Here is an 11,736-nt window from a genome sequence, read left to right as displayed (position 1 = left end):
CCAGGCCCGTGGCGACTCCGATCCTGCAGGTGCACCCATCGCCCTGGTCGCCCTCAGCCAGGAGTGCAGCGGCCACCGGTGAGCAGCGGCTGGAAGGCGCTGCGTGGGAGAGGGCGGGTCCTGGAGTCAAGACGGACAGGGCCCACGGCCAATCATCGAGGAAGAAGAACCCTGGGAGGCGGGGAGAGTCAGGTCCCTGAGCCCACGGACTCCGGGGCGCGTCACTGCGGTGGTGGGAGAGAAACCCCTCTCTGCGCCGTCGGATCGGAGCTCGGGGAGAAGCGGCAGGGCTGGGAACGATGGGATTCTCTGGTGCAGCTGAAAATGTTACTCGAGAGAGAAAGATGAGAGCGAGCGGGAAGCAGGAGCCACCTAGTGAGCGGGTGGCGCGCCGGGGGCGTGCGACGTTCCGAGGCCAGAAGCGGCCCGTGCACTGTCACCTGCTGTGGGGCTGCGGGCCCAGAGCACCGCGTCACGGACGCGCGCTGGCGGTGAGTGTAGAACGCATGTCCAGAAACAGCCGCGCTTCCGTGAGAGTCGTTCCGGTGCTAGGTTCTTAGCGTGATCTGCCTGCAGTTTATTTGGTGGCTGCAGATATTCTTTCTGTAGAGTTCATGCATTAAAATAAGTGTGGTGGTGCACGCCTTTATTCCAAGTACTTGGGAGGTAGAGGCAGGCGGATCTCTGTGAGTTCGAGGCCAGCGTGGTCTACAAGAGCAAGTTCCAGGACAGGCTCCAAAGCTCACAGACAAACTCTGTCTCGAAAAACCAAGAAAAAAAGAAAGGAAGGAAGGAAGGAGGGAGGGAAGGAAGGAAGGAAAAGACAGCGAACATGAAAACCTTGTGTGTGTGAGCGTGCGTGCGTGTTAGTGTGTTAGAGACAGGGCCTTGTGATGTAGCCCGTGTTGCCTCAGCATTCTCAAATGCAGGGATTACAGTTGTGTGCAACCCACACACATACAGAGGAAGGGAGAGAGAGAGAGGGAGAGAGGGAGAGAGAGATAGAGAAGAAACACAAAACATTATATAAATGCTCCCCCCCCCAATTTTATTTTTTTATTTTTGAGACTGGGCCTCTCTATGTAGCCCTGGCTGTCCTGGCACTCCCTAGGTAGACCAGGCTGGCCTCACAGACCCACCTGTTTAAACCTTCAGAGTGCTGGGATTAAAAGTGTGTGTGCCACCATCTGGTCCAGTTTTGTCTATTTAATCACCCACGCATCTCCTCTTCAATGAAGAACTTACACAAAACTCTTTGAGAATTAAGGGAGTGATGGTCAGCACTCCAGAGCAGAAGGGCAGGTGGGTCAGTGGTTCAAGGCCATCTTCTGTCTCCTAAGGAGTCCACCCCACCTCCTCACACTTTTGTTTAGTTGGAGTAATACTAACCGCTGTTCTTGAGTGTGTATGGTGTGTCTCTCTCTCCTCAGCCTATGAAGCAGTTGTTAGGCCCATTCTGAAGTGAGGAAACTCAGAACAGAGACACCTCGGTGGGTAAAGGTGTTTGTTGCTAAGCTTGACAGCTGCCTGCATTCAAGCCGTGGAGCCCACACAGTGGAAAGAGAGAACTGCCATAGACAGGAGCACTCATGTGCCCCCCACCCCAGATACATAAATGTTTAAAAAGAACGATGACCAACTTTTTAAATTAAAATTAAGACTGCTTGCATAAGAGAGCCCAGAGCTGAAATCACACAGATCTCGGGTTACGTGCAGCCTTCTCCAAAATTGACAACTGAATCAACAACCCGGGAGAAAACGACCTCGCTCCTGAAAAAGGTTATTTTATGCTGTGAGATAGAACTAAACTGGTCATTGACTATTGAGCTGCCCAGGCTACATTACAAAACTCTTCAGTTTTCATTTCTGAATCTAAATGGCTCTGATCCTGGCCCAGAACGGGGTACAACCCTTGTAGATCTCACCGTCTGAGAAGCTTGGATGAGAGGGTCAGGGGGACAAGCTCAGTTGGGCTGTGTGAGGAGAACTTGCCATAAGCGAGATGTAACCATGAGAAATCAGACGTCAAACATGCTTGCGTGTTTGGTAGGACGGCAGCTCTTCTTACGGTTCAGAGTGGGGGTTTTGTTTGGAACCAGGCGGCCTCCCTCTGTTTGTTTTTCCTACTGTTCGCCCTTCCACTCTGACTTACCCGCTCCCCTATCAGGAGCACTTCCTCTAACTCAGGGTCTACAGGTCGTTGCCCTACTTCTGACTTTGCCCTGAAAGCAAACTTCTTGGTTTTTGCTTTCAGATAGAATGTCTCCCTGATGCTCTTGAACTTGCTTTTCAAGGATGACTTGAAGCTCTGATCCTCCACCGGCTTCTACCTCTCAAGGGCAGGGGTTATAGACCTGCGGTTGCCCTGCCCGCCCAGAGTTATTCCAGGCCAGGGTCTGAACCGAAGGATTCCTGCATGCTAGGAATCAAGCATGTAGGCAAGCACTCGGCCAGCTGAGCATCCCCATCAACGCTTTTTGGTTTTGGAGACGGGGACTAGTTACGTTGTTGGGCTCAAATTTGCCCCCTCCTGCCTCAGTCTCCCGAGCTGCTGAGGTTACACACATCTGTAACACCTTGCCTGTGTTTAATTACGAGCTTTACTACTCAGTATAAACTTAATCAACATGAGTTTGCATGTGCGGTGTACGTACATGTGCTTGTGTGTGCACAGGTGTCTTTCTCAGGGGATCTCCACTTTGATTTTAAAGATTTTTTTTTTGAAACAGGGTCTCACTGGGTAGCCCAGGCTGGCCTGGAACTCACAGAGATCGTCTTCCTGTGCCTCCTGATTAAAGGTGTGTACTACCATGCCTGCCTTTTGCTGTGCAGTGTTTTACCTGCACATATGCATGTACCACATAAGTACCTGGTGCCTGTGGAGGCCAGAGAGGTAACCCTGGAACCAGAGTTACAGACTGTATGAGTGCTGGGAACTGAACTTGGGTCCTCTGCAGGGCAGCAAGTGTTCTTAACTCCTGAGCCATTTCTCCAGCCCCCACCGTATTTTTTGAGTGAGGGTCTCTTATGAACCTGGACCTAGACACAGCTAGACCTTGGATGGCCAGCGATACCTCGCCTCAACGCTCGAGTTCCAGATTCCCAGTTTTTTATGTGTGTGCTGGGGGTCGGAACTCAAGTCCATATGGTCTCATAGTCAGTACTCAATGAGCTAACCTGTTTGCCAACCCTTCTAAAGATTTGTTCATGAGAAAAATGCCTTAGGTTAGGGAATTTCTAGTTATTAACTATTTGCTTCATTTATATCCCTGTTTCTTTGAATTATCTATTTTATATCACTGCTAATGAGCTTCTGCTTCTTGCATTTTCCTCTTACGTGGAAGCTGGTTGCCTATCGAACTTGCTCGGGTGCACTTTGATTTCCTGAGTCAGAGCCTGAAGGGTGAGCAGTTCAAGGCCAGCCTCTACTATACGATGATGCCCCCCCTCCCCTCATTCAAAACACAAAAACAGAACAACAGCGAAAGTTGGAGTGACCAAGACTGCTCAGTGGGTAAATGCTGTCTGAATCTGAATCTGGCAGCCTGAGTTTTGATTCCTGGAACCCAAGTAAGGTTAAAAGTGGAGAAATGACCCCACAAATATGGTCCTCTGACTTACACATGTACCTGTCCCACACCCCAGTAATAAAAATAAGATCTCCCTCTCCCCTCAAACTTCTGACCTATATTGGATCCTGTTTCCTAAAGGATGCGTGTCCTACTTTGCCCAGCAGGTGGCAGTGTTTCTCCTGGTATTCTTTGGTGGCTTGCTTTCTCACCAGAAACACTCTGAAAAGGATGAAAATTATAGTCTGTCATTATAATGAATTTAAATTATATCTGGATGGAGTCCTGGTTGGGTTTTTTGTCAGCTTGACATAAGCTTGAGTTATTTGGGGAAAGGGAACCTCACTTGAGAAAAGCCTCAATCAGAATGGCCTGCCGACACGTGGGAGGACCCAACCCACAAAAGGTGGCTGCCGCAAGCCAGTAAGCAGCATTTCTCCATGGCCCCTGCTTCAGTTCCTGCCTCAACTTTCCTTCATGATGGACTGGATAGGGACTTGTAAGTTGAAATAAAATCTTTGCTACATCTGTTGCTTTTTTTGTTTTGTTTTTCGAGACAGGGTTTCTCTGGTTCTGGAGCCTGTCCTGGAACTAGCTCTGTAGACCAGGCTGGTCTCGAACTCACAGAGATCCGCCTGCCTCTGCCTCCCGAGTGCTGGGATTAAAGGCGTGCGCCACCATCGCCCGGCTCATCTGTTGCTTTTTGAAATGGTGGTTATTACAGCAATAGCAAGCCAAGGCAGGTAAGACGTTAGCCTCAAGGTGGTGGTGCAGGCCTTTAATCCTAGGACTTCAGAGGCAGAGGCAGGCGGATCTTTGTGAGTTTGAGGCCCAGCCTGGTCTACAGAGTGAGTTCCAGGACAGCCAGGCTACACAGAGAAACCCTGTCTCGAAAAACAAACAAATAAACAACAACAAAACACACACACACACACACACACACACACAAAGAAAGAAAGAAAGAAAGAAAGCAGGATGAGCAAGCCAGGGGAAGCAAGCCAGTAAGCAGCACTCCTCCGTTGTCTCCGCATCAGCTCCCGCCTCCAGGTCCCTGCCCTGACTTCCTCCCGTGATGGATAGCAGTGTGACAGTGTAAGCCAAACAAACCCTGTCCTCCTCATCTTGCTTTGGTCATGGCGTTTCCTTGCAGCAATAGAAACCCTGACTGGGGGGGCTGGAGAGATGGCTCAGAGGTTAAGAGCATTGCCTGCTCTACCAAAGGTCCTGAGTTCAAGTCCCAGCAACCACATGGTGGCTCACAACCATCTGTAATGTGGTCTGATGCCCTCTTCTGGCCTGCAAGCATACACACAGACAGAATATTGTATACATAATAAATAAATAAATATTTTTAAAAAAAAAAGAAAAAAAGAAAAAAAAAGAAACCCTGACTGGGACAAAGGATGAGCCTAATAAACCCTTTGCTCCCCGCAAGTTGCTGTGTTTTATCACATAAAACTCGGGACCGAGGAGGCCTAGCTGAGAAACTGGGTCCTGTCTAGCCTGTGGCGCCTCGCTCCTGTAAGGCCTGCCCTTGGGATGCAGAGACAGAATCAAAGTTCAAAGTCATCCTCCACAGCCACCCTGAGGCCAGGCAGGACTATGGAAGACCCTTCCTTTTAAAGAACAAAAGCAGAGGCAGGTGTGGTGGCATGTGCTCACCATAAGCAGACAGTGTAGAACTGAAGGTCGGAAATTCCAGATTCCGAGCTGGCGTGGACACACACACCTGAAGCCCATGTTCTGGAGCCTGTGGATGTTTGTTTGTTTGCCATGGCCCCTAGCAAATTTTTGTTGTTATTATTTGACAGTTTTATACAGGTATTGTTAAGGCTACTTCAAGTTAATAGTTTTTTTCTTTGCTGTATCTCCGGGCACACTGCGGATTGAACCCAGGTCCTGTGCGTGCTAGGCAAATGCACCATTGAACTGCACCCCAGCCCTCAGTGTTCTGGCTCATTGCCATCCTCATGGCTTTACACTTACTGCTGTATGCTAGTGTAACCATGTGAAATTATTATTCAATGATAAAAATATTGAAAAAAATTATATATAGTAGTTTAATTTGGTGAAACCTGGTAGTTGAATTGAAGTTGATACCCCTGATGGGATCATGTGAGTTGTTTTAGAGATAGTTAGGGCTAGACAAAAATTAATGTCTCAGGTGTGAAGTAAACACATGAATAGACCCGTATCACCAATGTAGATGGTTCTGAGAATGCATAGAATGCAGTCTTAGGTCCTTCACTGACGTATGCCTGAGAGCTCGTTCATCCTTAGATACATAGTGAATTTTTTAAGGCCAGCCTGAGCTGCAGGCGACCTTATCTTAAAAAAAAAAAAAAAGGAAATTGGGGTTCAACCTGAAGGTCAGAAAAGGCAAAACAGACAGCCACTGGCTCTTATCTCTCCTCAGTCCAAAATGGTGATCCTGTCTGCAGGAATCTTAGAATGAGACTGTGTCTGAGAGCTGTCTCCTCCCATTTTATAATCCTCTCTAGTTCTGGGATTAAGGGCGTGCACCACTGGTTTCTATGGCACGCTAGTGTGGCTCCTGGGATTAAAGGTGTGTGTCATTGCTGCCTGCTCTGTAAGGCTGGCCAGTGTGGCTGTTTTACTTTTCCGATCTTCAGGCAAGCTTTATTTATTAAAATACAAATGAAATTCCACTACAGTCTGGTCTACAGTGTGAGCTTTAGGATAGGCTCCAAACCTACAGCAAAACCCTATCTTGAAAAACCAAAAAGAAGAAAGAAAGAAAGAAAGAAAGAAAGAAAGAAGGAAGAAAACAAAGAAAGAAAAAGAAAAAAGGAGGGAGGGGTTGGGAGATGGCTCAGAAGTTAAGAGCACTGACTGCTCTTCCAGAGGTCCTGAGTTCAGTTCCCAGCATCCATGTGATGACTGTAATGAGATCTGGTGCCCTCTTCTGACAGGCAGAACACTGTATACATAATAAATAAATAAACCTTAAAAAAAATCTATGCATGGTAACTTAAAAAAAAAACAAGTTGGATATAGTAGCACATGCCTTTACCCCAGCATTTGGGGAGCAGAGGCAAGCAGATCTCTGTGAGTCTAGGCCAATCTAGTCTACATAGTAACTCCTAAACCAGTCAGTGTTCTATAGTAAAGCCCTGTCTCAAAAAGCTGGGCAGGAGGTGAAGGGGGCCCGGAGAGATGACTCAATAGGTAAGAGCTCTGGCTGCTTTTATGCAGGCCCCAAGTTCAGTTCTCAGCAGCCACAAGGTAGCTTGTAAGTCTGTTCCAGGGGATCTCTGCCTCTCTTCGTGGGTGTGAGGCAGACAAGTGTTACACACTGTGTGCACACATATGTGCTTAGGCAAACACTTCTCTTTCCTGTTGTTCGAGACAGTCTCACATAATCCAGACTTCTTTGAGGATGGTAGAGGAAGATGGCCTTGAACTCCTGATCCTCCTTCCTCCCAAGTGCAGGGAACACACGTGGGTGCCTGGGTGCCGCCAGACCTGTTTTACATGGTGCTGAGGCTCAAGCCCAGAGCTTCAGTCATGATAGGCAAGTGTCTTACCAGCTATATCCTCAGCCTTCTTTTTTCTGTTTTCTTCTAACCCTGCTTTTTCTCTTCTCTTTTTGAGGAGAAAAATTCAATGTTTTAGATGATTTCCGTTAGAGAATACTTGCGGCAGACACGTTAGTCAACAGAACGAGTTTTTCTATCTGGAATGGGGTGTGTTGGGGGTGTGTCCTTGGTTTTGATAGATCTTATTCCCCCGGTGCTGAGCATGCTGAGACCATCACCTGCGTGCTGGCCGGGCTTCCTGCCTTCAAGGATACACACACACAGGCTAGAGTCCATCACTTCTGCAGGTTCTCAGTTCTCCACCCTGATTGGGAGGGAACAACAATGGCATAACAGGCATCTTCCCTCAGACAGGCGAAGTTCATCTATCTCTAAATGCTTGGGATTCTTACTTGGTAGTATATTTTGCATTGTTTTGTTTTGAGACAGGATCTTACTGTGTGACCGAGAAGAACTCATGCAGTTGTCCTGCTTCAGCGTTGAGTGGTGGAAATTTCACGAGCGTTGTCATTCACGGTAAGGCTATCCCTGTGTGTCGGGGTCAGGGGGTCTCGTGTACTCTAGGCTGGCCACAAATTCATTATGTAATTGAGACTATTCTCCAGTTCTGAATCCAAATCCTTTTACCTCTACATCTCAAGGGCTGGGATTCCAGGCCTGTGTAACTACAGCCAAACCGTGTTGCGTTTTTCAGAAACTAACCTCCAGGAAAATCTGGGCAACATTGTGAGACTGAGACCGTGTGTTTAAAAGAAAAAACAAAAAAACAAAAAAGGTGTTCCGGAGAGATGAGTCTCAGAGGCTAGGCGTGTTTGCTGTTTCTCCAGAGGCCCCGAGTATGACTCCCAGTGCCTACATTGTTTCTTGAAACCCCAGCTGCAGGAAGTTTAACACCCTCTTACGGCTTTGGCCGGCATACACACAGTCACAAAAATAAAAATTGGCTTTTTTGGTTTTTTTGGGGGGTGGTGGTATTGAAAATGGAATCCTACTTTGTAGCCCTGGCAGTCTTGGCTCTCACTACGTAGTCTCAAACCCAACAAAGATCTTCCTGCCTCTGCCTCCCAAATGCTTGAAGCGTGTGCGTTAGCATATCCAGCAAGGGTGAGTGTGTTTCATCCAGTGCACATTCTAGAGAAGTTCCAAACTAGTCGCTTCGAAATCAGAAGGTGTAAATGTCTCTTTTCCTAGAAGATATTACAAATAATTTCTACTCCCTCCCAAAACAACTCAGTGGCGTTGCCTGCCATCCTACCTCCTCAGGAGAATAGTTAGGAGTTAGGAATCAAGCTGAGCAACATAGAGAGAGCCCCTCTCAAGAAAACCAAACAAAACCAAAAGAACCTAATGCTGGACTCATGGGACCTAATTATTAGAAATTGGCCAGATGTAGAAAGGCGTGAACAATCTAACGAAGGAAACAGAAAGGCAGGAGCCATTCTGGAGGGTTAGGGTTCTCCCTGACCCTCCCGAGCAGAACCCTAGCACACTGCTGCCTTCCCCTTCCCCTCACAAAACCGGGGATGAAGGTCACAGGCAGACGCACTCTGCCGGACTTGGGTTAGACATCCAGCACCCCAAAAGGTGTGTGTACTCACCGAATTGCAGTCTCTAGTTAGTGTTGTCCGTGCTCTTTGACCTAACTTTTCTATCATGTGTGTATCTGGGACATTCTGTTTCTGCAGCCCTAAATTTATTGGATAGACTATAAAAATGTAATAGTATATCAGGGGAAGTATGACTTTTATGTGAGTCAAGACTTATCTGTTGTCTCTCCCTCCTTTCTGAGTTGGTTCTATAGCCCAGGATGGCCTCACGCTCACCAGGTAGCTGAGGATAACCTTGAGCTTCAGATGCTCCTGGGTGCTGGGATCACAGGTGTGTGCCACCATGCCTTGTTTTAAATTTTTCCCCCCATTTTTAAAATGTTCCTTTTGAAGTTCCAGAACTGTTTTTTTTTTTATCAGAGTTTGAAAGGAAAAAAACAAAACAAAACAAAACAAAAAACGGGGCAGTCAAACTATCAGTCTTGGCAGAGGCCAAGAGGAGGAGGTGAATTAAAGAGAGAGAAAGAACGCCTTTTGAGTTAGGGTCCAAGAAAGCAGGCAGACCCATCAGCAGCTGCTCTGGGGGAGAAAGTCTCCCCACAGAGAAAAAGTGTGGCTGTGTAGAGTGGAATGCTGCCTAGGATTTAAGACAGCATCCAAAGGAGAAATAAAATGGCCGGGGGGTCAAGCTTTTTTTTTTTAATATTTATTTATTATGTATTAAAATATTCTTTCTGCGTGTATGCCTGAAGGCCAGAAGAGGGCACCAGACCTCATTACAGATGGTTGTGAGCCACCATGTGGTTGCTGGGAATTGAACTCAGGACCTTTGGAAGAGCAGGCAATGCTCTTAACTGCTGAGCCATCTCTCCAGCCCCCTATAGTATAGTGTAATCTTTTTTTTTTTTTGTTTTGTTTTGTTTTTCGAGATAGGGTTTCTCTGTGGCTTTGGAGCCTGTCCTGGAACTAGCTCTATAGACCAGGCTGGTCTCGAACTCACAGAGATCCGCCTACCTCTGCCTCCCGAGTGCTGGGATTAAAGGCGTGCGCCACCATCGCCCGGCTAGTATAGTGTAATCTTGAATGCAACTAAGGCACTGGTTTCCAAAAAATGTTCTCTTAAGATCTTCCATGTTGGTCACATGACACTCAAAGGGGTGCACGCTGGGAGACAGTAACTAATCACGATAACAGCTGGGTGTTCCCTAAGTGTCCTCTTCCTACAGGCTGCATAGGAAGGACTTGTTTCACTTAAAATGCTAAGAAATAGGTAACTATTTACTCCATTTCACAAGTCTGAGGTACAAGGGACTGTTTTAAAAATGTAAAGACTGTTTTGTTAGTAGGTGGAGGCACCTGAGCATGGGTCTGGGACCCGAGTTCCATACCCCGCCCAAGGTAGCTGGAGGGAAGTAGCTCCGGGAACTGCTTGAGAGTCCTTCTGTGACCACAAGCACACTATGGAATTTGAATGTGCACACACACACACACACACACACACAAATAAAAGTAAATCTTTTAAGGTTTCAAACACGGGAGGTAGTTCTCTCAGGGCTAGTAGAGGGACTGGACTAAATTGTAAACAAAACCCTGCCCCAAAATGCGGTACATTTACACAGTGGAGTACTACACAGCAGGAACAAATAACGACAGCTTGAATTTTACAGGAAAATGGATGGAACAAGAAAACATTATGCGGTAACACAAACACAGAAAGACAATTATCACATGTACTCACTCATAGGTGGTTTTAAAACATAAAGCAAAGAAAGCCAACCTACAAACCACAATCCCAGAGAATTTAGACAACAATGCAGACAATAAGAGAGACTTACATAGATCTAATCTACATGGGAAGTAGAAAGTATAAAAAGACAAGATCTCCTGAGTGAATTGGGAGCTTGAGGACCTCAGGGGAGGATTAAAGGGGGAGGAGAGAGACAGGGAGAGGAGCAGAGAAAAATGTAGAGCTCAATAAATATCAATTTAAAAAAATAGAAAAAAGAAAAAAATCCTGCCTCTAGGAAGACAAAAAAAATGAATGTTTTCATCACAAATGATAAGTGTTAGAAGGGACAGATGTTTAACCCGATATAAACATTATACAGTGTATACACATAAAAACACTGGCCAATGTTGGTATATATATATTGATGGGTTTTTTTTAATTTATTTATTTATTGTGTATACAACATTCTGCCTCCATGTCTGCCCACACACTAGAAGAGGGCACCAGATCTCATTACAGATGGTTGTGAGCCACCATGTGGTTGCTGGGAATTGAACTCATGACCTCTGGAAGAGCAGCCGGTGCTCTTAACCACTGAGCCATCTCTCCAGCCCCTATATTGATGTTTTTATGTATCAATGCATCATTGAGTTTGGGGCCAGTGGACACTGCATAGTGAGACTTGACTCAGAAGAGAATAAGACAATTCTACTTTTTAAAGATTAGACAATGGGGGGTGGGGGAGGTGTCCGCCTTTAATCCCAGCACTTGGGAGGCAGAGGGAGGCAGAACTGTGAGTTTGAGACCAGCCTGGTCTCCAGAGCAAATTCTGGAACAGCCAGGTGTACACAGAGAAACCCTGTCTGGGGCAACAACAGCAACAGCGACAACAACAAAACCATACAGACACACACAAATACACCAACAAACCAATTTATTATCATTACTTTTTTTTTGAGATGGGGTTTTTCTGTGTAATAGCCCTGCCATGGTGAGATACCAGTTAATATCATTTAGATATTTAGATAGATGGGTCAGGATATGGTGAATGACAACTTCTGAGGGTGGAAAAGGAAGTTCTTAAAAAATGTGGTGTCCCCAAGAGATGCTGTTATTTACTTTTGTGCTGTGCTGAACTCCCATTTCCATGCTCAGTGGCCATTCCCACGATTCCCACGTTGAGGCTGTCCCCACCCTTCCTGTGTCCCTTGAGTTGAGCAGGCGCTTCCTGTCCTGTTGTAAATGAAAGCAGAGTTGGGGATAGCTCCTCATATGTTTGCTCTGCAGAATGCTGGCGCTGTCTGTTCCGTTATCACAGCAAAACAGTGACG

The 11,736-nt window shown here is 46.6% G+C and overlaps 1 protein-coding gene across 1 annotated transcript in view; it reads left to right on the top strand.

Moving 5' to 3' along the window:
* The first annotated feature begins 37 nt into the window (after positions 1–37).
* Positions 38–11,736, top strand: part of Rbms2 (RNA binding motif single stranded interacting protein 2) — a 63,954-nt gene continuing 52,255 nt past the window's right edge. Inside the window, exons 1-2 of the mRNA XM_041664513.1 lie at positions 38–491; positions 7,559–7,645. The gene's annotated coding sequence lies outside the window, so the exon portion shown is untranslated. The remainder of the gene's footprint in view (positions 492–7,558; positions 7,646–11,736) is intronic.

The sequence above is a fragment of the Microtus oregoni genome, unplaced genomic scaffold (assembly GCF_018167655.1).
Source record: "Microtus oregoni isolate MIOR12 unplaced genomic scaffold, Mior012 000001F_ref0000356, whole genome shotgun sequence".
Lineage (NCBI taxonomy): Eukaryota > Metazoa > Chordata > Mammalia > Rodentia > Cricetidae > Microtus > Microtus oregoni.
Note: the sequence above shows the minus strand (reverse complement) of the source record. Positions and strands in the feature narration are given on the sequence as shown.